A 23543-nucleotide genomic window follows, 5' to 3' on the forward strand; every position below is an offset into this window, starting at 1 on the left:
TCATGTTTTTTAAAAATCTGCATTCATGTTCAGTCGCTGTTCACAATTTTGTTTTTCTTCATTCATTCATGGGATGAGATCATTGCTGGCTAGGCAGCATTTATTGCCCATCTCTAATTGCCCAGATGGCAGTTAAGAGTCAACCACATTGCAACGGGTCTGGAGCCACATCTAGGCCAGGCCAAGTAAGGATGGCAGCTTCCTTCTCTAAAAGACATTAGGAAATCAGGTCAGCTTTTCCAACAATCAATTCATGGTCATCATTAGATTCTTAATTCCACCAACTGCCGTGGCAGGATTTGAGCCTGGGTCCCTTGGATATAATCTCTGGATTAACAGTCCAACGGTAATACCATTAGGCCATTGCTTCCCCTTTCCTTGTTCTTTCTGTTGTATCATACAACTCATATTTCTGTTTCTGCTGCCAAGTTCTAGGTGTCTCAATATAATAACTATCATTTTTGATGTACATCTAGACCCTTTTCATCAGGAACAGGATTTGTTAAAATGTATTGAGCAGCAATTATGTTGTGATTCAGTTAACAGACTAATCTGGAGGCCTGGATAAATGACCTGGAGACATGAGATCAACCTTCACCTCTATGTCAAAAAAGAACTGCAGATGCTGGAAATCAGAAATTGCAGGAAGAACTCAGCAGGTTTGGCAGCATCTGTAGAGAGGAAGCAGAGTTAATGTTTTGTGTCCAGTGACCCTTCTTCAAAAAACAGCATTCTGAAGTAGGGTCACTGGATCTGAAATGTTAATTCTGCTTTCTCTCCACAGATGCTGCCAAACCTGCAGAGTGTTTCCAATAGTTTCTGGTTGTGTTTCACGTCAGTGTCTGAGGAATTTGAATTCAATCAAATAAACCTGGATGAAATAACATTGCTGTCAGTAATTTTGACTGTAGAGCTATCATTGTGTCAGAAAAACCCATCTGACACCTAATGCCTTTTATAGAAGGAGATTGTGTGTGAGAGACCTTCTTGAAAACCTCAGAACCATAATCATATGTTAGACCCTGGAATCCTTGATGTGCATTTTGCTTCAATGCTTTATGTTATTAAAGAATCTAACAGAATATTTATTGCAGCTCACTGTTATATTCAAACATTATATTCATGTACGCTTCTCGGTGAGTATGAAAGTACTCAATTACAACATGCAGCACAGTTTGTCAGTATGTCATGCTTGAAGTGGCCCAAGTCAAGATAGTTTCTGAGACCTTTCTGCTTTTAAGTCACATAATTATGCAGGGTTTATATAATGCCTTACAGGTTATTATATTAGATAAGATTCCCTACTGTGTGGAAACAGACCCTTTGGCCCAACAGGTACACACCGACCCTCCGAAGAGTAACCCACCCAGACCCATTCTCCTACGTTTACTCCTGACTAATGCACCTAATACTACAGGCATTTTAGCATGGCCAACTCACCTAATTTGCACATCCTTGGATTGTGGGAGGAAACCAAGCATCCGGAGGAAACCCATGCAGACATCACAACCCACACTCATTCCACACAGACAGGCACCCAAGGCTGGAATTGAACCTGGGTCCCTGGCACTGTGAGGCAGCAATGCTAACCACTGAGCAACCTTGCTGCCCCACAGTGCTGTGGTAACATATTAATTGTGAGGCATGAAACAACAACCCTCTCTGAAATAAAGTGGCAAGCCACTCAGTTGTGGCTCATTGCTCCGATAGGAAAAATAAACCAGATGAACTGCCTGGCATCAGAAACAGCAAAGGTACAATCTTCCCAATCAGTGTTGCAAACTCTTCTGCAATACAATCTGAGAGAGTTCTCCCACACATTGTTGAACTAAATGTCTAATATTGTCGTTCCCACTGAATCACAGCCTATAGCCCACATCTCAGAATCTTCTATCACCCACCCTGAGATGGTGAGTTACTTTCAGGAGACATTAGCAAGCCTCCATTTTCCAAACATTGCTCTTATACAATTCTGCCCATAGACAGAGAAATCTCTCCCCATTGGCTCCTTCAGTTCTCTTGGCTGCCATTTCTCTGGTGGTGGATTTATCTAAGACTTGGTATAAATCATTAATTAATCACTGATAACTTTTGTTTTCAGTAGAAACAGTAATAACAAGCCTGCTGGACCAGTTTCCTGAGTTCCTTAGGCCAAAGCGTCTTTATCTGACAGCTGGTCTTTGTTATTTTATTTCCTTGGCCTTCTGTTTGTAACACAGGTAAGTTGTAGCTTAGTCATTTGCTATGTTTCCACATGAGCAATCAACCCTCTCTAGACAAGGATACTCAGTAAAATGAGACACTGTTTCATAAATCACAAAGAATTAAGTTCAGTCTAAATAAGCTCCCAGCATTTAGAACCCCACTGCTGGTTTGGTTTTGGACCAGGGGTGGTGATAAAAATGGATAATTGGCAGTCCAGAATAAGAAGAATTAACTGGAGGAGAGCTGACTTCAATGGGCAAAGAATGGAGCTGAGCCAGAGAGACAGGAACAAAATTATGGTGGGAAAAACAGTCACTGAACAAAGGGCTATGTTTAAAATAGACATGATTCAGGTACAATCAAGGTATGTTCCCTCAAAAAGCAAAAGGAGAACAAACAAATGCAGAGCTCTGAGGATGAACAAAGGAGATAGAATACAAAATGAAGAAGAAAAAGTGAGGTTATGATGAGTGTCAAGACAAAAACTTCAAGCAGAACACTAAGGTTCAAAGGGAAAATGAAAAGCATATTGGAGAAGTGAAGGGGGTTTAATAAGAAGATTAAGGTCAGAGGTAAAGCCACCATGGGCCTCCTGGGCCACAGAGAGGCGACGAGTGATGGTTTAATGTGAGAATCACCACACCTCAGGGAAGGGGAGAGGTTGATACTTCGTGGTATCTTCAGCTGGTGCAGGAATTGAAACGCACCTCTGACATCTCTCAGCATTTCAAGACAGCTGTCCAGCCAAATGTACTAACTGATGAGAAAGCACTGATGAGAAAGCACTGTCAGCCAAACATATCAAGGAATTCCAAAGTCTTCTATAGGCACATTAATAGCAAAATGAGGAGTTGAGTCAATTAGGGTAAAAAAGGTGGTTTACACAGTGAATCATAGAATCCTATAGTACAGAAGAGGACCTTTGGCCCTCAAGTCTGTACAACCAAAATTATATTAATTCTACATTAATCTCACTTTCCAGCACTTGGCCCACAAGTTGAAATATAGGAAATATGGAGACAAGAGACATGACTAAGGGGTTAACTGAATACCTTGCATCTGTCTTTACCAAGGAGATGGAAGCGACACCAGTTATAGTAATGGAGGAGGAAGCTCTATCACGATAAAGATCAATATTCACCAGGAAGAAGTTTTGAGTAGGCAATCAATATTTAAATTGACAAGGTCCAGAAGCAGGTGTCATGCATCCAAGAACATTTAGGGAAGCAAATGTAGAAATTAAAGCACCACTGACCATAATTTTCCAGCCTTCCCTAAACTCAGGGGAGGTGCTGACTGGTTAGACAATTGCAGACGTTACGCCTTTATTTGTAAAAAAAACCTATGAAGGTAAGCCCAGCAATGACAGACAATTCAGTTTAACTTCAGTGGTGGATAAAAATCTGGAAACAAATATTAATGACAGAATCAGTTGAGGCATAGATAAATATGTGGGTTAATTAGGAACAGTCAGCGTGGATTTCTAAAAGGCAAATCATGGCTGACAATTCTTGAAGAGGTAATAGAAAGGATCGATGAGGGTAATGTCATTGATGTGGTGTACATGAACTTTCAAAACTCACTTTAAGCAATGTTACACAGCAGACTTATGAAGAAAGTTATAGCTCATGGTATAAAGGAGATAATAGCAGTCTGGATACAAAATTGGCTGGGTGAAATAAAATGGAGAATAGTGATCACCAAATATTTTTTGGGTTGTAGGAAGGCTTGTAATGGAGTTCGCCAGAGATCGGGATTGGAACAAAAACAGAAATTGCTGGTGAAACCCAGAAAGTCTGACAGCATCTGAAGGGAGAAAGCAGAGTTAATGTTTCAAGTCCAGTGACTCATCATCGAGAAATGGTAACTCCACTTTCTCACCAGAGATGTACCGTAGCTGCTAGGTTTCACCAGCAATTTCTGTTTGTGTTTTTGATTCAGATGTCCAACATCCATAGTTCCTTGTTTTACATCAGTTGTGGGAGCCCTGCTTTTCCTGCTTTATTTGCAGGGTATAGACCTTGTCTTGTAAGGGACAGTTTCAAAGTTTGGAGGTGACATGAACCTTGGAAGGATTGTAAACTCTAAGCAAGAGAGTTGAAAAGTCCACAAGTTCACAGACATGTTGGTGGAGTGAGCAGGTAGCTTCCAGGTAAAGCTCAATGCAAGAAGTTTGAGACGATCCATTTTGGGGAGAGAAAACATTTGTAACGTCAGGGGTGCAGTACTTAAGAAGTGCAGGAGTGGTCTGGGCAGCTTTTCACAGATCATTGAAGATAGTAGGATATGTAGAGAGAGCATATGGTATCCTGGGCTTTAATAATAGAGTTATTAGGGTATAATAGCAAGAAGGTTATGTTGAACTTGTATAAGAAATTTGTTAATCCTCACCAGGTGTGCTGAGCACTGTTGTGAATGCTACAATATTGGAAGGATGTGAACACTTTGGAAGAATGCAGAAGAGATCGACAAAAATGATTCCAAAATGAGAAACTTAATGTATGAGAATACATTGGACAGATTGGGTCATTCTCCTTAGAGAGGAGAGGAGGGGTCAAGAGAAGATGTGACAGACATTGCCAAACTCATATGAGGTCTGAATAGAGTAGATAGGGAGAAACTGTTCCCCTTTGTGAAAGGATCGAGAATGAGATGGCTCAGATTTAAAGCGATTTGCAAATGTAATGAAGAAGATCTTTTTCACGTTCAGGTCTGGAGTGCACAGCTTTGAAATGTGATGGTGAGTCAATTGAGGTATTGGTGATTATTTAATTGGAAAAAGGGTGTGAGGAAGGGGTGTGTGGCAGGAGTCATAATGCTTGCTGGGAGCAGTGTGGACATAATGGGCTGAATGGCCACCTTCTGTACTGTAACAATCTATGATTCTGTGACTCTTTCTCTTGTTTGTTTGTGGAATGTGAGTATTGCTGGCTAAGAAGACAGTCAACAGGATGTGATTTATCCATTCCCTGCAGCCTTACAGTGCAGTGGGCAGGATAAATTTCCTAATAATGGGGCTCATGCCAATCACCAGCAGGAAGAGGTGCCATCCTTAGCAAGAGTATCCGATTGACCAGCCATTCCACCAGTGTCAGCAGTGCCACAAGCTCAGTGGTGGGCACTGCTGGTACTGCAGGCAAGGCCACATGTGGGACCAAGGAATCTATAAATCCTGGATATTGGGTCGAGGAAGGTTTGGAAATCTTTGGTTGGGATGGATTTTGCAGAGCAGTTGAGCATGATGCTATGTGTAATTGGAGTGCCCCCAAGTTGCCCCCTGAAAACAACACCCTCCCTTCTTTCCTTCCCACCATTTTATGCATGTCTTTATAAACAAAATGTGGATTCCTACCGACTTGCTTTGCAAAATCCATTTCCAACTCTCCACCCTCAGTACCCTTGTCCCTTGATGAAGATTTCCAATTCCTTCCTGAAGGATCATCATTGAGCTGAAATGTTAATCTTATTCATCTCCCTGTTGAATATGTCTGCCCTGTTGAATAATTCTAGAATTTCCTGATTTCCATCTCAACCTTCCAGCACCTGAAATTCTTTGCTTTGTAAATCAACTTTCTTTTGTGCCTGGTGCCTGCTTTAGCTTGGTTGTGGGGAATGCAGTTTTGGAAAGTGCTCTTGCAGGACACTTGCCGAAGTGGTGAATGTTGAAGGTGTTCCTTGGTGAGTCAATTAAACAGGCTGCGTTCTCTTGGATTGTGTCATGCTTTCTGTGTTTCACAAAGTCCATAAGCCTCATCAATTGGATCACAAAACTGTAGAATAGAAATCAGAAGGAATGGTCATCAAACTTTACAGCACTGTGGTCAGACCTTACCTTAACTACTGCGTCCAGTTCTTCCCAACAAGACAGACAGACACATGGATACTGGAGACTGTAATGCTAGGAGCCACAAGACTGACCCCTAGAATTGGGGTTTTGAGTTATGAGGAAAGATTCAAGAAATTGTACTTTTCAGGCTGCAGACCAGTTCATTTTGAGAGGTGATCTTATGCGGTTATAGAATGTGATTTTACTCAGAATATTAAATTTATGAGATTGGAGAGCTTGGTTTAAAATGAGGAAAAGCAATTTGAGAATTTATGTCTGGAATTCTGCAACACATGAAGAATGATTGACACACAGCACTAATTTCTGCATTGAGCAGTGGAGGCTAAAATCTAGAAATCATTGATGAAGCAATCAGATGTTGCAATATCAGGGTGTTCACCAATTATTAACGTCTGTATGAAGATGGAGTGATGACCTTCCTCATCCAGGATAAAGCTGTGGTCTCTATATTTATTGCTGCCTTTAATTCCCACGATCGCAGTAATAAAAAGAAAATATTTTGACTAATGTTGCAGATTTAATTTAATAAAGACGATTGCAATTTGAGCAGAGGGAAAGTTGATGAGGAATATGTGTCATCTGAGAATGTAGTAGAGGTCATGGGAAGGGGAGATATCTAGAGGACTTTTGTGAACATTTCATAAATATCATTAGTACAATGTTCCCAGGAAGTTAAAACAGTGAATAAAATATTGAAAGGCATGGAAAGATCATAATATATAAATCCAGAGAGGTGTTGCACCTGACCGAGATCACATCTGGACAGAATCATAGACTCTCTGCAGTGTGGAAATACCATTTAGCCCATCAAGTCTGCATTGATCCTCTGAAGAGCTGCGCACCCAGAACCAACCTCTACCCTACAACCCTGCGTTCCCCATGGTTAATCCGCCTAGCCTTTGCATCCCTGGACACTATGAACAATTTAGCATGGCCAATCCACCTAATCCACATATTTAAAGTCTGGTTGAAGATTTGTAGCTCGGGTGTCCGTTGTTGTGGTTCTGTTCGCCGAGCTGGAAGTTTTTGCTGCAAACGTTTCGTTCCCTGGCTAGGGAACATCATCAGTGCTATTGGAGCCTCCTGTGAAGCGCTGCTTTGATGTTTCTTCCGGTATTTATAGTGGAAGCGGCAAGAACAAACCACTATAAATACCGGAAGAAACATCAAAGCAGCGCTTCACAGGAGGCTCCAATAGCACTGATGATGTTCCCTAGCCAGGGAACGAAACGTTTGCAGCAAAAACTTCCAGCTCGGCGAACACAACCACAATAATCCACATATCTTTGGACTGTGGAAGGAAACCAGAGCACCTGGAGTAAACCCACACAGACATGGGGAGAACTTATAAACTCCACACAGACAGTCACCCAAGGGTGGAATCAGACTTGCATTCCTGGCATTGTGAGGCAGCACTGCTAACCACTGAGCCACCGTGCTGCTACATGCAAAATTGATTGTTTATTTCAAAAAAGAAAAATGGAACACAACTAATTCCAGCCCTTCAAGGAATGAGAATAAATCGAGGAAACAGGGTATTTTGCGGTTGAGAAAAGATAAATTCTTAAATCCTTTTAATGTCTATTTTAAAGATTTGAATGTTATGTTTTTTTTCCATTTAATGCTTTCTAATTTTCCATTTCATTTTAGGTTGGGATTTATTGGTTACATTTAATGGATTATTTCTGTACTGGATGGATTCTCATTGTAGTTGCTCTGTTGGAACTCATTGGTCTCAGCTGGATCAATGGTGGGTATGACTGGAAAAAAAAATAATTACAATTGAAATGTATTTATGAGAATACTTTCACCTCTTCAGAGAACACTACAAAATCTACACTGGATATTGTGCAGATAACTATAGGGTTTGAACAGTTAGTGAGGATTTAGACTTGAGTCAAATGAATAATGACAGAGGCAAAAGTTTAGGATTATAAAATTCATGAACTAATTTTATTGAACTATGTTTCAAAATCACAAGGCTATGATACAGATATAACAGGTGAACAACATCATGCATGTCCCACAGTGAAAAGCAAAATTTAGAAACTAATTGACTTGCTATTCAATCATGCCCTCACTTGATAACTACCCCACAGCAACTGAATCCTTCCAATCCAATTAACCTGTGGCATACTTGCCTTCATTGGAAGTGGCATTGATTGTAAGGGTAGGCAAATTATGCTGCAGCTTTATGGAACTTTAGTTAAGTCACACTTGGTGTATTACATACAGTTCTGGTCACCACAGTAGCAGATGGATGTGGATGCTTAGGAAACGTTTACCAGGATGTTGCAGGGTATGGTGATTTTAGCTTTGAAGAACATTTAGACAGACTGGGTTTGTTTTCATTGGAATATGAAAGGTTGAGGGGTGACTTGATAGAAGTTTAGAAGATTGTGATGGCATGGATTGAGTGGAAGGGAAGAGGTTTTTTTCCCCAGGGTGGAGGGATCAATTACTAGGGGACACACTTTCAAGGTGTGGGGGGATGTTTCGAAGTGATCTACAAGGCATGTTTTTCACACAAAGGGTGGTGAGTGCCTGGAACACGCCTGCTAGAGGAGATGGTGGAAGTAGACACAATAGCAGCATTCAAGAAGCACCTGGACAAATACATGAATAGGAAGGGAATAGAGGGATACAGATCCTGTTCGTGAGGACAGTTTTATTATGGAAGAGCAAAATGTGTAAGCGCAGGCTTAGAGGGCCGATAGGCCTATTTCTATACAGTTGTGTTCTTTGTCCATTCTGACTGTTTCAAAACCCCCAAATATTCCCTTCCACCTTCATAACAGAAGCATCACATGGGTAGATTCTTAACATTGTTTCAAGACTTCTCACTTCCCTGACCACAATGATGATCCTACAGAATCAGGAGATTCCCTTAATGAGATTGTTCCTGTGAGTGTCTTGATCATCATAGAGATTAGGAACATTAATATGCTTCCTGATCCTTTATCTTGGGACACAGGAATAAGAGTAGGCCATTCAGTCCATCAAACCTGTTCCCTATTTAATACCATCATGGTCAGTCAACACTCCAATGTCTTTTATCTGTGCTATCCATATCCATTCATTCCATTGGACAAGTTTCTTGATCATTTTCTTGCCCTTATGGTGCCCTAAGAATACAGCCAAGGGAATACTATTTACTGATTACCTGTTTACAGGAATTAACATTAGCCATTGTTTCCAATCCCTTAACTATTGTTCACACAAAGATCAGGCTCATCAATTCTAAAGTGATGAATGCAATTTCTTAGCCGACATTTTACATTTCCAGATTTTGGGAGACCAGGCATTGGCTGGAAGCTGTACACCAGGATCAGGCAGATGTCCCAACACACTGGCTATATGGGAATTGCCTGGGAATGTATGATACTCATGGAAATACCCAGTGTCAAAAATCCTCTGAATAAGTTCCAACTCTGAGTTAGAGACAGAGACTTCAGAAAGTTCTGACTGACTTATAATTACCCAGGAAATGTTAGAAGGATTAAAATCTGCTCTCATTATAAAAATGACTCCCTCAATCATTCACGTTGACCTGACAATGAATAACATTAACAGTCTCCCACCAAGTCATTCACCTGTGACATCACTTCCCATGGGCATGTGACCACCCACCACTCTCTATTCCAGACAACACACACCTCTCATCTCCACTATCAAACACTCCCAACTCCATACCTGACCAGATCCAAATCTTCCACAACCCTGCTCCACAACCAACATGACTTCACCACATCATCAATCCCCACTCATTGGCACCTTTGGCCTCAACCTGCCACCTCACTTCATCTCCCATTCACCTTGAACACTTGTCTTCTCGAAACAGTGTGAGAGTTCCTTCAAGACCTTTAAATCTTGGAGTACAGATAATCGATTTGGTGATAAGGAACACTCTGTTCATCCAATTTGAAATCTTCAGCAATCCTTTCTCTGTTTAACCTGTTCATCAATGCCACCTGTACAAGATGAACTTCAACAGAAAACAAGCTGCCCTGAAGACAGGACAGCGCGAGTGATGGTGTCTCTCTGCTTCCTTGCCATTCACAGGGATAAACAGATTCATCAAGGACATTGAGATGATGATTGGGAAAAGGAATTGGCTTTTCTGGCTCTGGTGGAGAGCTTGTTGGATTCTGATCTCTCCGTGCATTTTAACCGTAAGGAGATGTTACATCTTTGAGTGATTTAAGCTGAATGTAAAAATGTACAGTAAGTCCCTTTCATCATGTTACTGATTTTACTTTCTGTGTTTATTTCATTCAGGCAATCTTAGTCTGGTCCTTAACAACATTTGCCCTTCCAACATATGGACCAGTTGAATACTCTGTCTGGTCAATAGCGCTGGGCTGGTGTATGATCATCTTGTGTATTATGTGGGTACCCATAATAGCCGTGGTGAGAGTTGTCCAAGCTGAGGGCCCCACCTTGTGGCAGGTGAGGAAATGTTTGAAAGATCAGGAAACAGTTTCTGTGACAACCTCTCAGACTCCTACTTTACAGCAACTTTTAGTAATACAGTGCCTCTACTGCTATATTATATCCCACTGTACTCCCAAGAAGTGTCATAAAGTAAAATCTTACACCAAACCTCACGACAAATTACACAGTAGAAGAACAGAAGCTTGGCTGAACCAGTCGGTGTGAAGATATGTTGAGAAGGAGAAAAGAGAAATAGAGAAGTCTAATAGTGAATATGTAACCACTGGTGATTGTCATTAAAATGCATTTGGTTTACTAATGTCCTTCACGAAAGGACATAATTGATTCTTACCTATTTTGAGAGCAAACAAAACATCCGACATCAACCTAAGCACCAGACAGGACAAACGCAGCCTTGCCGACACTGTGATGTCCTCCTTATTTACATCTGGGGACTTGTTGCTTAATCGGAATAGCCTCTCCTATCTCTGCATCATGCACCATTAGGCTAATACTTCCCAGGTTATTTCCTCATATCTCCCCATGTGATAGTAATGCTCTTTCAGGTAATTTCAATTTTTCTCAGGAAGATAACCCAATCATTTATCCCAATTTTTGACAACTTCCTCATTGTCCCATTTAATTTGAGGAATGTCCAATTCAGAAGCCTCTGAACTTGGCTCTTCCTTCTGTGCTGTAATCATTAACACCTTCTCTTGCTTTCCTTCCCTGTCAAAATATCTTTTGAGTATCCCACAAGACACACTCTGTGAGATTTCTTCCAGTCTGGGGTCCATATCAAGTAGTTTACCTCACTCAATGTCCTTTCGATTTTATAAGATCCACTAAATCCTGCTTTTAAAGGTTCACCTATTACTGGAAGTACCACAATACCTTATCCCTGATAGCAAAATAGCGATATTTTGATTTCTTATTCCACTTGCTGAGTCATTGTGAGCTGTGGTACTTTTAAATGCTGTTGAGTCAACTCCCTAGCTCAATTTAATCATTCTCTAAAATTTGACACAAAGTCCAAATGGGTGGTCTCTGAATTCTGACATATTAATTTCTCCTTAATCAATTTTAGTGGTCCTCTCACTTCATGTCCAAAAACTAATTCAAATAGACTGAATTAGGTGGATTCATTTGGTACATCTCTGATCATAAAAAGAACAACCAAATTCCCTTATTCCAATCATCTGGATAATCCTGACTATAAGCCCTCAACATGGTCTTTAGTGTTCAATGCCATCTTTCTAACGCTTCCTGCGATTCTGGATGGTACGCAGTAGATTTGAATTGTTTTATGTCTAAACTGTCCATAACTTCCTTAAATAGTTTGGATGTGAAGTTTGACCCTTGATTTGACTGTATCTCTGTTGGTAGTCTGTATCTAGTGAAAACTTTGAGTAATTCCTCTACAATCCTTTTAGCTGTGATATTGTGTAATGGAACAGCCTCTTGAAATCTTGTCGATGTATACATTATTGTTAACAAATATTGGTTCCCACTTTTTGTTTGTGGTAGGGGACCTACTCAATCAATTAAGACTCTGGTAAAAAGTTCCTCAAAATCTGGAATAGGTATTAAAGTTACAGGTTTTATTACCATCGGTGGTTTTCCAATCACTTGACATGCATGACATAGCTGGCAAAATTCAACTACATTCTTGTGCAGTCCAGTAAAAATGTCTTTGTATTTTAGCTTGTGTTTTCCTCACTTCTAAATGGCCTCCAAGTGGTGATTCATGTGCCACCTGCAACATTTCCTTTCTATACCCCACTGGCAATACAATTTGATGAATCTCTGCCCATTTCTCATCTGCTTGAATATGTGATGGTCTCTGTTTCCTAATTAAGACATCATTTTTCAGGTAATAGCACACAGGGATAAATTCAGACTCCTTCTCTGTATATGCCTTTTGATACAATTGCTTTAAGTTTTCATCTTTCTGCTGAACCTCAATGAGTTTTGCACAGGTAAAGATATTTGCATGATTATTTATTTATTCCTGTTTTATCTTAACTAACTGATCGAATACAGTCTCTGCTAATGCCACTTCAGATTTCTTATCTGTACCCTTTGATCTCTCCTCCTTCAACTGGTGACTCTGTGACCTCATTACTACACAAACAGGGAAGATTCCCAAGTAAGATTCTTGCAGTGCTTTAGTTGCTTGAGTATCCACAGGTCTTTCAACTACAGTAGGCAGCACACCTACCAGTGAATCAGCTGTATCATTCACAAGGACAAATTGTTTTCCTGGAACCGATACTTTGTCCAGTACTCCTATACACATTCTCCACTCTTTTCTAGTCACTCTAGCATCATTTTACATAATTGAGCACTTTTTGTCTCACCATGAACTCTTGTTACCAGTAACTTTTCTGGCAATAGTCCTTCAGGAGTATATTCCTCCACATCCTTCAACATCACAGACTGAGAGAATCCTGTGTCCCTTAATATTATAACCTCTTTACTTGCTACTCTAACATGAATAAACTTTACCTTTTCAGGTATATTTTTAAAGCAGATCTGGCATTTCTTCCTTAACCAACCTCTGATCAGCTTGTGCACTCTGATGCAGCTTTCTAGCTCCCACTGTTACCACTCCAACAACACTTCCAGGGTTATCCTGCTTTCCCATGCCTGGCTTTCCTGTGCTTTTCCTAGCCCACCAACACTGTGATTTCATGTGATCTACTTTATTGCAATAAAAACACTGGAGCTTTTACCTTCTTCGTCCCCTTCTGGGGTTTCCTTTTTACGCTGTGATAAGGTCTCCTTATGATCTTCACTGAGATCTATCTCACCCTTTCCACAGGAGGATTTCTCTTTTCCCCAACTTCTATCCCTCATGGATTGAAATTGATGCAGGAAGTCAGACCGTGATTTATGGACCAACTCATAATCATCAGCCACTTCAATTGCTAAGCTTGCCATTTTTAACTCTCTGCTCTGCCAAATGAATTTGCACTATGTCAGGCAGTGAATTTTTAAACTCCTCCAAAATAATTGTCTCTCTAAGGGTATTGTAAGTTTGTTCTATTTTTAAAGCTCGTATCCACCTACCAAAATTACTTTGTTTAATTCTTTCAAACTCAATATAAGTTTGACCAGGGTTCCTCCTTAGATTCTTTAAACGTCTGTAGGCTTTCTGGTACCAATTCATATGCGCTTAAGATTGATTCTTTTCCCTACTCATACTCCCCAGATACCTGCTCTGATAGCGATGTGAATTCCTCACTAGCTCAACCCACAAGTTTGGTTTGGATCAACAAAACCCACACACTGACTGGCCATTGCATTTGTTTAGATTCTTTTTCAAATGAAATGACAAGGGCTTCCACATTCTTCTCATTAAATTTAGGCCTTGTTTGAACATACTTAAACAGTTTCTCACTAGGCTTCTGACTGCCAGGGGCTTGCTCATCCTCACTCTCTTCCTCACTAAACCTACCTTCAGCCTGCATCTCCATCCTTTTGTGCTGACTTCCCTTTTTAAGTGTCAATTTCTAAAGTTCAATCTCTTTGCTTTTTCTTTCTCTTCTGCTAGAGTTCTTCATTATCTTTCTTTCTCTGTGGCTAAAGCCCTTAATGTGTTTGCTTTTTCTCTCTCTTCTGATTTTAATTGTAATTCAAACTGTTTCATTTCTGCTGCCCTTTCCTTATCTCTCCCCTCTAACTCAAGCTGCTTCATTTACAATCGAATTCTTGCCATCTCTACAGATCCTGATAGTGTTTCCAGCAAATTTGAATACTGAGCTACTGCTGAATTCATCTCATCTTTCCTCACATTAGGAGGTAAATTCAACCCTAGCTTGTCTATTAATTCCTGCAGTTTGGTCTTATCTGCCTTTTGCAAAACCCCCGAGGTCACTTCTTCCACCTCCAGGACCTCCTTGGTGATTGAAAGAGCCATTGCCATCCGAACACGGTTTAAACCAACCAAATCAACACCCGAAATAAAAGACACTAGCAACTACCACTCGCTGTTTAAATCCCGCAAAAAGCCCCCAGTCTGTCATGGACTAGGTCTGACTGTAACTTTGCTATTTGTTTAATGAGGTGTACAGTGGATATTCCTGGAGTACATCAGCTTGGTCAACTGCCAGGTTTTAAACAAACAAAATTTATTTGCAAAATTATAAAATGAACTACAAGGAACAGAAAACAGAATACCCGATAACTTATCCTATCCAAACCCTACCTAAGGATGCTGTTCTGAAAATTCCTGCAACAATCCCAGTACACAGATCCCTAAGCACAAACAGCAAACAATGGCACAGGCAGCATACAGTTCAAAATCAGAAGGGCAGAAGGACAGAGAGAAGGCTTCCAGTTTCCCCCATGACTCTACTCCCTCCCGTACTGAACTGAACAGCTAGAGAGCTGGCCACGTCCCCTTGACAAGACCAAGTTTTCAAAAGGTCTTTCAAGCTTTTGATCTGAAGCAGTATTTGTTCGGGGAAACAACAAGGCCCCAGTGAACCATTCAAAGTTCAGGCACGATGGAGCCTGGCCAATTATCCCCTCTCTAAAAAAAACTCAAGGGCAAACTAACTTGTACCAGACCATTACTGTGACAATTGTTGGGGGCTTATAATCCAATCCAATCAAAGTGATCACCCCTTTCTTATTTTTAGTTCATCCATATAGCTAGACAATCACCCAGGAATATTCTGTCTAAGTACAAGTTGAATTCCCTAATCAAAAACATCATTCCCTCACCTCTCTTGTGCACCTTTTTATCCTCCTGATAGCATCAACATGCCAAGCACTAAGCTGCCAATTATCATCCTCCCTCAGCCAAATTTCTGCAAAGGGTATGATATCCCAGTCCCATGTTCCTATCCATACCCTACGTACATCTGCCTTACCTGTCAGTCCTCTTGCGTTGAAATAAATGTGTTTAATTCATTATTTTTCCTCATAGCCCGCCATGCTCTTGCCTGCCTTGTTTATTGAACTTTCTCCCTTTATCTTCTGTATCAGTTCTCAACCTTTTCTCTTTTCTCATTGTTGCTCCCATCCCTGACCCCCATCACGGTTTAAGAAAATGCAGTCAGAGAGGAGAAGGGTATTATTAAGCAGGAGAGGGGTCAGAAGGGATTTACCAGGATGTGGCCAGGTATGGAAGGTTTGAGTTATAAAGAAAGGCTGAAACGTTTTTTCACTGGAGCGTAGGAGGTTGAGAGGTGACCTGATAGAGGTTTATAAAATAATGAGAGGTATAGATAGAGTTGATGGTAGTTGTCTTTTCCTTAAGATGGGGAATTTCAAGACTAGGGGGACATTTTTAAGGAGAAAGTGAGGACTGCAGATGCTGGAGATCAGAGCTGAAAATGTGTTGCTGGAAAAGCGCAGCAGGTCAGGCAGCATTCAAGGAGCAGGAGAGTCGATGTTTCGGGCAATTTTTAAGGTGAGCAGTGAGAAGAGAGAGATTTGAACAAGATATGAGGCAATTTTTTTACACCAAGAGTAGTTTGTGTGTGGACTTCCTGAGAAATGATGGATGTGGGTACAATTACAGCGTTTAAAAGATATTTTGATGGATACGTGAATAGGAAAGGTTTGGAGGGATATGAGCCAAGACCAGGCAGGTGAGACTAACTTAGTTTGGGATTATGTTCAGCATGGACAGGTTAAACCAAAGTGTTTCCATGCTGTATGAATCTATGACTCTGACCAATCAGAAAGAGGCTGGCAAGAAGTCAGGAAAGCTCCAGAGTGCATTGCGATCCGGAACAGATTAGTGTTGGATCACCACATTTATTTCTGGAGAAGGTGGGACGTACAAGTGTTCTGGTTTTCTGAAGGTATTGCTGAATGTGATGGTGGGATTTAAAACTAATTTTTGCAGGGGTCTGGGATACTAAATGGAGGTTCAGTAAAGGTTGATGTACTGAAAAGTATTGAAGAACCCACCATTGCAATGCAGAAATTCGTGCAAATATATTCAAGTTAGTGCAGAATGGAGTGTGGCAAAGATGGATGGTATTTTTTAATGCAAGGAGTCTTGTGAGTAAGGCAGAGGAGTTGTGCGTGTTTATTAATGTATGAGGATCTAATATCATTGCTATCACAGAGATGGTTGTGGTTGAGGAAAGAACATGATTGTCAGCACAATATTCTGGGTTATAGAATCTTCAGGTGAGATAGGGGAGATGGGTGAGGGTGTAAAAGAGCTGGTGTCACCACATTGATCAGGGAGTCAGTTACTCCAGTAAGCAGGAATAATATCTTAATAACAAACACAAACAATGCTGCAGAACACAGAAGGTCTGGCAGAATCAATAGAGAGATAAACAGAGTTAATTAGTTGAGTCCAGTACAAGGCTTCTTCAGAGTTGAAAGTTGTAGGAAAATGGGCCTTTATACTTTTGTCAGAGACAGAGGAGGGTGTAGGGGCCAGAGGACCAGTGCAAAAGACAGGGAGCAGCAGCAGCAAGAGAGAACAGCTCCTTCGGGTGATTGATGGCGGTTGCAGCTGCCATGGTGATCGGTCTTCCTGTGTTTTTTTTTGTTTCTGCATGGGAGTCGGTTGGGGCAGGGCCCCATGCAGTCCCAGATCCTTGGCTGGCTCTGGCTCTAGCACTGAGGTCACAGATGAGGCCTGAGCCAGGATCCCGATGACTGGTGGCAGCTTCGCAGGGAGAGCAGTAGGTAGGAGATCAGGCCCATGGCTCCAGCTCAGACATAGAGGCTTGTGGGAGACATGGCAATGGCAGGGGTGGGTCCATAATTAAGAACTCAGAGCCCAATGACAAGACCCTGGAGCCCGTTACAAAGACCCTGGCTGATGTTAAGCAGTGAATGGAGGAGGAGCGGAGGGTATTAAGAAGAAGAGGGAAAGATGAACTCAAAAGCAGTAAAATTTTGCATTAAACTCAGTCTTTCAAGATGACGCTGAATGTGGTGACACATTGCATTTTGCACAAGAGAATACACTTTTTGTTGTATTTTTATATGCAATCATCACTCTTCCAAACCCACTGGTGTTTGTGATTCAGCCAAAAGATCATGCACCTAGCAAAGCTTCTAATGATCCAGCCAGATGGCTAAGCTGATCAGTAAATAACATTTGAAAGCAATGGAAGTTTTTCAGTAATTAGCTCTGGATCTCACACTGAGAGAGCCCTATCTAATCATACAATTCAGAATATTGCTTTACCCTATCAATAACCTACTCCAATACAGATGAAGACTTTTGAATATTAATGTGCTGCTCTTTCAATTGGTGACTTGCTGATAGTCAGAGGCAACAGTGTAGGAACCATACTATTTAATAGTTACTTAACTTTTCCAACTATAGAACTATTACACCTCACTTTAGTAAGCATAGTTATAATTTAGGCGATAACATTTCATGATGGAATGCTAAGAAAGCAATACAGATTTACTTCTCTCTTATAATCTTCTAACTTTAAACATTTGGTTAGAGGTGAGACTGCCAGATCAATGGACAAGCAATCATGTTTTTCCCAAATCCATGTACATTTCATCTTATATAGGGATTACAAAACTGCAGCCACACATTCAAAACTAATTAAAATTTCATTACGTAAAATGAACTCGGGTAGCAGGGGATGACAATTATATTTCTAATATGGGAGAAGACCCGTTCATTTTTAGAAGAAATCTTAGATAGCTTTTCTTTGGCTGAAGTTCAACTTGGTTTGGATTCACTTGGAAGCTATTCCTTTTAAAACCAGCGCTTTGCCCAAACCCTGAGGACAGGGAATGAATGCCCTTTGATCGTAACTGTTCTGAAAACAAATCATTTAACTCAATAGAAATGTTTAGTGTGGAAATTGAATGATTAGCTAAGTAGAGTTACACCTGTTATGAAACACAGTAAGAGGCTGACTTCTGACTCAACAAGAATAATCCATTCATGAGAAGTTGAAGGACTTTTGGCCAAAAGGAGTGTCCTCATTTTACTTCCAATTCTTGTGCAAGTGGAAGAATAGTTCATTGATGTCTGAAAATGGACCGAAGGCATTTATTTCGGTTCTTACTGAATGACAATCGGCCAAACCCTCCACAGGATACGGTGAGTATTTCAACAAAACAAAACAGTAAAAATCCATGTAAGACAATTTGAGATACTGTTGATTTGTAGATTTTGGTCGTTGTGAATTGTAGACTCTCTGTGGACATCTGGCTGTTTCTAACCTGACAGACATTGCTGCTAAATAGAGAACTGCACCATTTTCCGATAGTTGTGGGAGTGGTGACTATACATTTCACTTGAGATCTAGTCTGAGAAAGATTAATGTCTGAGCTTGCCATTTCAATTCTTTCTCCCAGGATACCGCCAATGAACATGGTGCTGTGGGTGATGAGAATGTGGAACGGGGTAACTGGTCTTCGAAGACTGATTACCTGCTCTCAATGATTGGTAATGCAGTGGGTTTTGGGAATGTTTGGAGATTTCCTTACCTGGCTTACAAAAATGGAGGAGGTATGGTAGAGAAATTAAAAATATCGGAGAGTAAGAAAGGCAGAACTAAATGGATCGATTTGTTGACTTATCCTGAAAATTGTAGTTCAGTAAATAACAAATGTTTATTGCACTAAAAATGATATAGTAAATAATGCAGAGTTAAACAATTTCAATGTGAACTGGTAAATTCAATCCCACAGCTAACAAGTTTGACTACTATTTTCTTATGAAGAGAGAGATATGTCAAGGTAATAGTTTAAAATTAGCAATGTGATGCATCAAATATATGCTATTTATAAACCAAAGTAAATGGTTCATTTATTAATTTGCAATGTATTTTCAATTGATATTGTTTAGAATGCATGAGCCATCCACATCAGATATATTTACTGCACAATGTGTGAAATCCTCAGAATAGCAGGCTCCTCAGTCAGGCCCTGTGTTCAGGTTTGTACATTATCATCAAAACTGCTCAAATCAGGGCTCTTCACAACCCACACCATTGGATTGATGGAAACCAAGCGCAAATGTATAAGAAATGTTACAACATGACTGTGTAAAGTGACCTGAAAAGATATCTGATTGTGTTAGAGAGTGAAATTCACAAAACGGGAATTTGGACATTCGTAGAGATTTCAGGGTAAATTTTAATCCACCCCACACAGTGTAAGCATGGAGTTTCACTTGAAAATTGAAATCCTTTCCGCTATTTTCCAGGTGCATTCCTTATTCCCTATTCTGTCATGCTGGCCCTTGTTGGGATACCATTGTTTTTCTTGGAGTGTTCCTTTGGTCAGTTTGCCAGCCTTGGTCCTGTTGCAGTGTGGAGGGCTGTGCCTATGTTACAAGGTGAATGTTTATTTTATCGATAAAGTCGCAGCAAATTCGGAAAAGTAATAGTGTTGATTTAATAAATAATAATAAACCTCCCTTATCTGACAAAGGTTAAAGCCAAGCTTGTGAAGTAATGTTGCACTCTGATCTGCCATACACGTTATTAGATGTGGTACATGCTGTCTATTGGTTTTTGGTTCATAGTTTGTCAGGTTTTTTTAATAAAAATGATGAATTGAAACCCAGGATTCGGGACCTAACACAGCAGAGTGACATCACTGGTAAGGCATAAGTTCATTGGTTGATAATAGCTACTAACATGACTATTATTGGCTACTTTCAGGTTGAAGGTAAATAAGGGAAATATTTAAGGTTACAAATTAAAAGATCAGTTGGAATTTTTTGAAAAAAACTAAATTAAGAACTTTTTAAATAAATCGAGATGTAGGGCTAGACAATATCTTGTAACTGCATGAAATTGGAGTTGATGGACCCTACTGAGGAGCTGAAAATGTGTTGCTGGAAAAGCGCAGCAGGTCAGGCTGCATCCAAGGAGCAGGAGAATCGACGTTTCGGGCATGAGCCCTTCTTCAGGAATGAGAAGAGTGTGCCAAGCAGGCTAAGATAAAAGGTAGGGAGGAGGGACTTGGGGGAGGGCCGTTGGAAGTGCGATAGATGGAAGGAGGTTAAGGTGAGGGTGATAGGTTGGAGTGGGGGTTGGGGCGGAGAGGTCAGGAAGAAGATTGCAGGTTAGGAAGGTGGTGCTGAGTTCGAGGGTTGGGACTGAGACAAGGTGGGGGAGGGGAAATGAGGAAACTGGAGAAGTCTGAGTTCATCCCTTATACGCCACATCGGGTGCAGCGGATGCAGCAAATTATGTGTGTGGAGGTGCAGGTGAATTTGTGGCAGATATGGAAGGATCCCTTGGGGCCTTGAAGGGAAGTAAGGGGGGAGGTGTAGGTGCAAGTTTTGCATTTCTTGCAGTTGCAGGGGAAAGTACTGGGAGTGGAGGTTGGGTTGGTGGGGGGTGTGGACCTGACGAGGGAGTCACGGAGGGAGTGGTCTTTTCGGAACGCTGATAGGGGAGGGGAGGGAAATATATCCCTGGTGGTGGGGTCCGTTTGGAGGTGGCGAAAATGATGACGGATGATATGAGGTTCAATGTGACCACATCTGTGACAAGTGTTGGTTTCTCTTGTGTATGACCTGTCCTTCTTTGTGTGTGGCTGCATCAAGCTGTGTGTAGCTCCTCAGTACACAAACACTAAATCTGACTATGTACTGAGGTTCTACTTGTCCCTGGTGTTGTGAAGGATGGGACTGGTCTTGTTGCTGCAGACTGCTCCAAGGAATTAGACTGTTCCATATCGCCTGTCCTTTGTGAAGAATTTCAAAACACTTTTCACCACAGGTCTATTAGGAAGAGGTCAGTATGTAACATCCTCAAGACCCTGTGGAAAAGGACAGGTTAGTCAGCAGACTGTCAAAGTCATTTCGCAGAATGCCTCATCGCTAGAATTTTCCAACAAGCACCATGACATCACTTGGCTCATGGTGAGAAGGGCAGTACCTGTGAGATTCTTCTCGTACGCCTGGATTGTCTGCGCCACTGCATGTTGCCTACAAATCGGTTTAAGGAGGGGGAGTTTGTGACTGTCCCACATCTCCTGCTGGAATATGCCTTTGCAAAGAGAGACTGGAGAGAGATGCCACAACTGTGTCACTCGCCCATCTCCACTGACTTGCAGCTGACTGCACTGGACCCGCTGTTATAGGAGTCACCATTCTTCAGGCGCCATCTCATCACTGCTGGGCCCATCTCAATGCTGCCTCCAATACTGGGTAGACTGTTGGGCCCCACAACCAGGAGTTCCCACTCCGGGCCTCCCGTGATTCCAGCCAGGAGTCTCCTGCTCTGCTGATGCCTTGGTGACACCAGGTGTCCCCGCTCTGGGCCTACTGCGAGCCGGAGTGCCTCATTCCACTGACAGGCCAGTCTGCTGGTGTGCCAAGATTCTCACTCCAGCCACCGTCCTCCAATATGCCAGCACTGGCACCTTAAAGAGTCCATCACCTCCGTCTCCGATTGCTGGAGGAGCAGGGGAATGTCCTTGCTACCATCACTGCCACCTCCAATTACCGGAAGGCTGTCACCACTCCGTGTAAAGCCTGCTCTTGTTGCCTCTGACCAACCCACCAAAGAAACAAGAAATGAGAAGAAAAAAAATCAAGAGAGAGCAGAAATTAAAAGATTTTTAAAACGTAGATGGAAGTGGATGAGCTCTAGATAAGAGTCTGCATGCAGCCCTGCTACACTGTCGCCATCTTGGAAAATTGAGGCTTTGCAGAGCAAAAATGACCCTGATGAGAGTTATGTCCAGGCCTCCCAGCAGCAGTCAGGATATGGGTCAGAAAATAAATCAGGAGGTAGAAAAGGCATGTAAAAAATGATGCACAATTGCAGTAATCATGGGAGTCTTCAATATACAACTGGACGAGGAAAATCAGGTTGGTAGGGGATCCAATAAAAAGGGATTTGCAGAATGTCTACGAGGTGATTTGTTCGAGCAACTTGTGATAGAGCCCTCCAGGGGACAGGCAATTCTGGATTTGGTGCTGTGTAATGAGGCAAACTCGATTAAGGAGCTTAAGGTGAATGATCCATCGGGGGCAGTGGCCATAATATGATAAAATTCACCCTTCAGTTTGAAATGGAAGAGCAGGAATCTGGTGTAAGATCTTTAAATTGAGTCAATGCAACCAGAAAGCCATGAGGGAGGGGCTGACCTGAGTTGATTGGAAGGGGACCATAACAGGGAGGACGGTAGAGCAGCAATAGCAGGAGTTTCTGGAGGTAGTTTGAGGGGCAAAACAGAAATTCATCCCAAGGAAGAAGAAACATAGTAAAGGGAGGATGAGGCAACCACGACAGACAAGGGAAGTCAGGAATAGCATAAAATCAAAAGGAAAAGCATCCAATGTGGTGAAAATTAGTGGGAAGTCTGGAAATTTGGAGGCAGTTAAAAACTAGCAGAGGATACTTACAAAAGCAATAAGGGGGAAGAAGATGAAATCTGATGATAAGCAGATTGTAATATAAAAGAAGATTGCAAGAGTTGCTTTAGATGCATAAAAGGTCAGAAAGAGGTGAGAGTGGACATTGGACCATTAGAAAATGAGGCTGGGGAAGTAGTAATGGGGAACAAAGAAATGGTGAAGAAAGTGAATAGGGACTTTGCATCAGTCTTCACTGGTGGGAGGCACCATTAGTGTGCCAGGATGTCAAGAGTCAGGAGGCAGAGGTGAGTGTAGGGGCCATTCCTGTGGGGAAGGTGCATCAGGACACTATTCAAAAGAGCCACAACACACTGCAGTACACCAGAACTGCAAAAAGAGGAAGAGGAACACCTATACAAGGTATTCGCCAAAAACGGATACCCACGCAACTTTATCACCAGATGCCTAAGAGATAGACCACGGAACGAGGGCATGCCACAACCAAAAGGACTAGCCACACTACCATACGTCAGGAGCGTCTCAGAACTGACAGCCAGACTACTGCGACCCTTAGGACTCATAACAGCACACAAGCCAACTTCCACACTCAGACAACAACTCACTAGAACAAAGGACCCAATAGCCAGCACGAGCCAAACCAACGTAGTTTACAAAATACCATGCAAGGACTGCACAAAACACTATATAGGACAAACAGGAAGACAGCTAACAATCCGCATCCATGAACATCAGCTAGCCACAAAACGACACGACCAG

Source organism: Hemiscyllium ocellatum, unplaced genomic scaffold (genome assembly GCF_020745735.1).
Source record: "Hemiscyllium ocellatum isolate sHemOce1 unplaced genomic scaffold, sHemOce1.pat.X.cur. scaffold_781_pat_ctg1, whole genome shotgun sequence".
Taxonomy (NCBI): Eukaryota; Metazoa; Chordata; class Chondrichthyes; order Orectolobiformes; family Hemiscylliidae; genus Hemiscyllium; species Hemiscyllium ocellatum.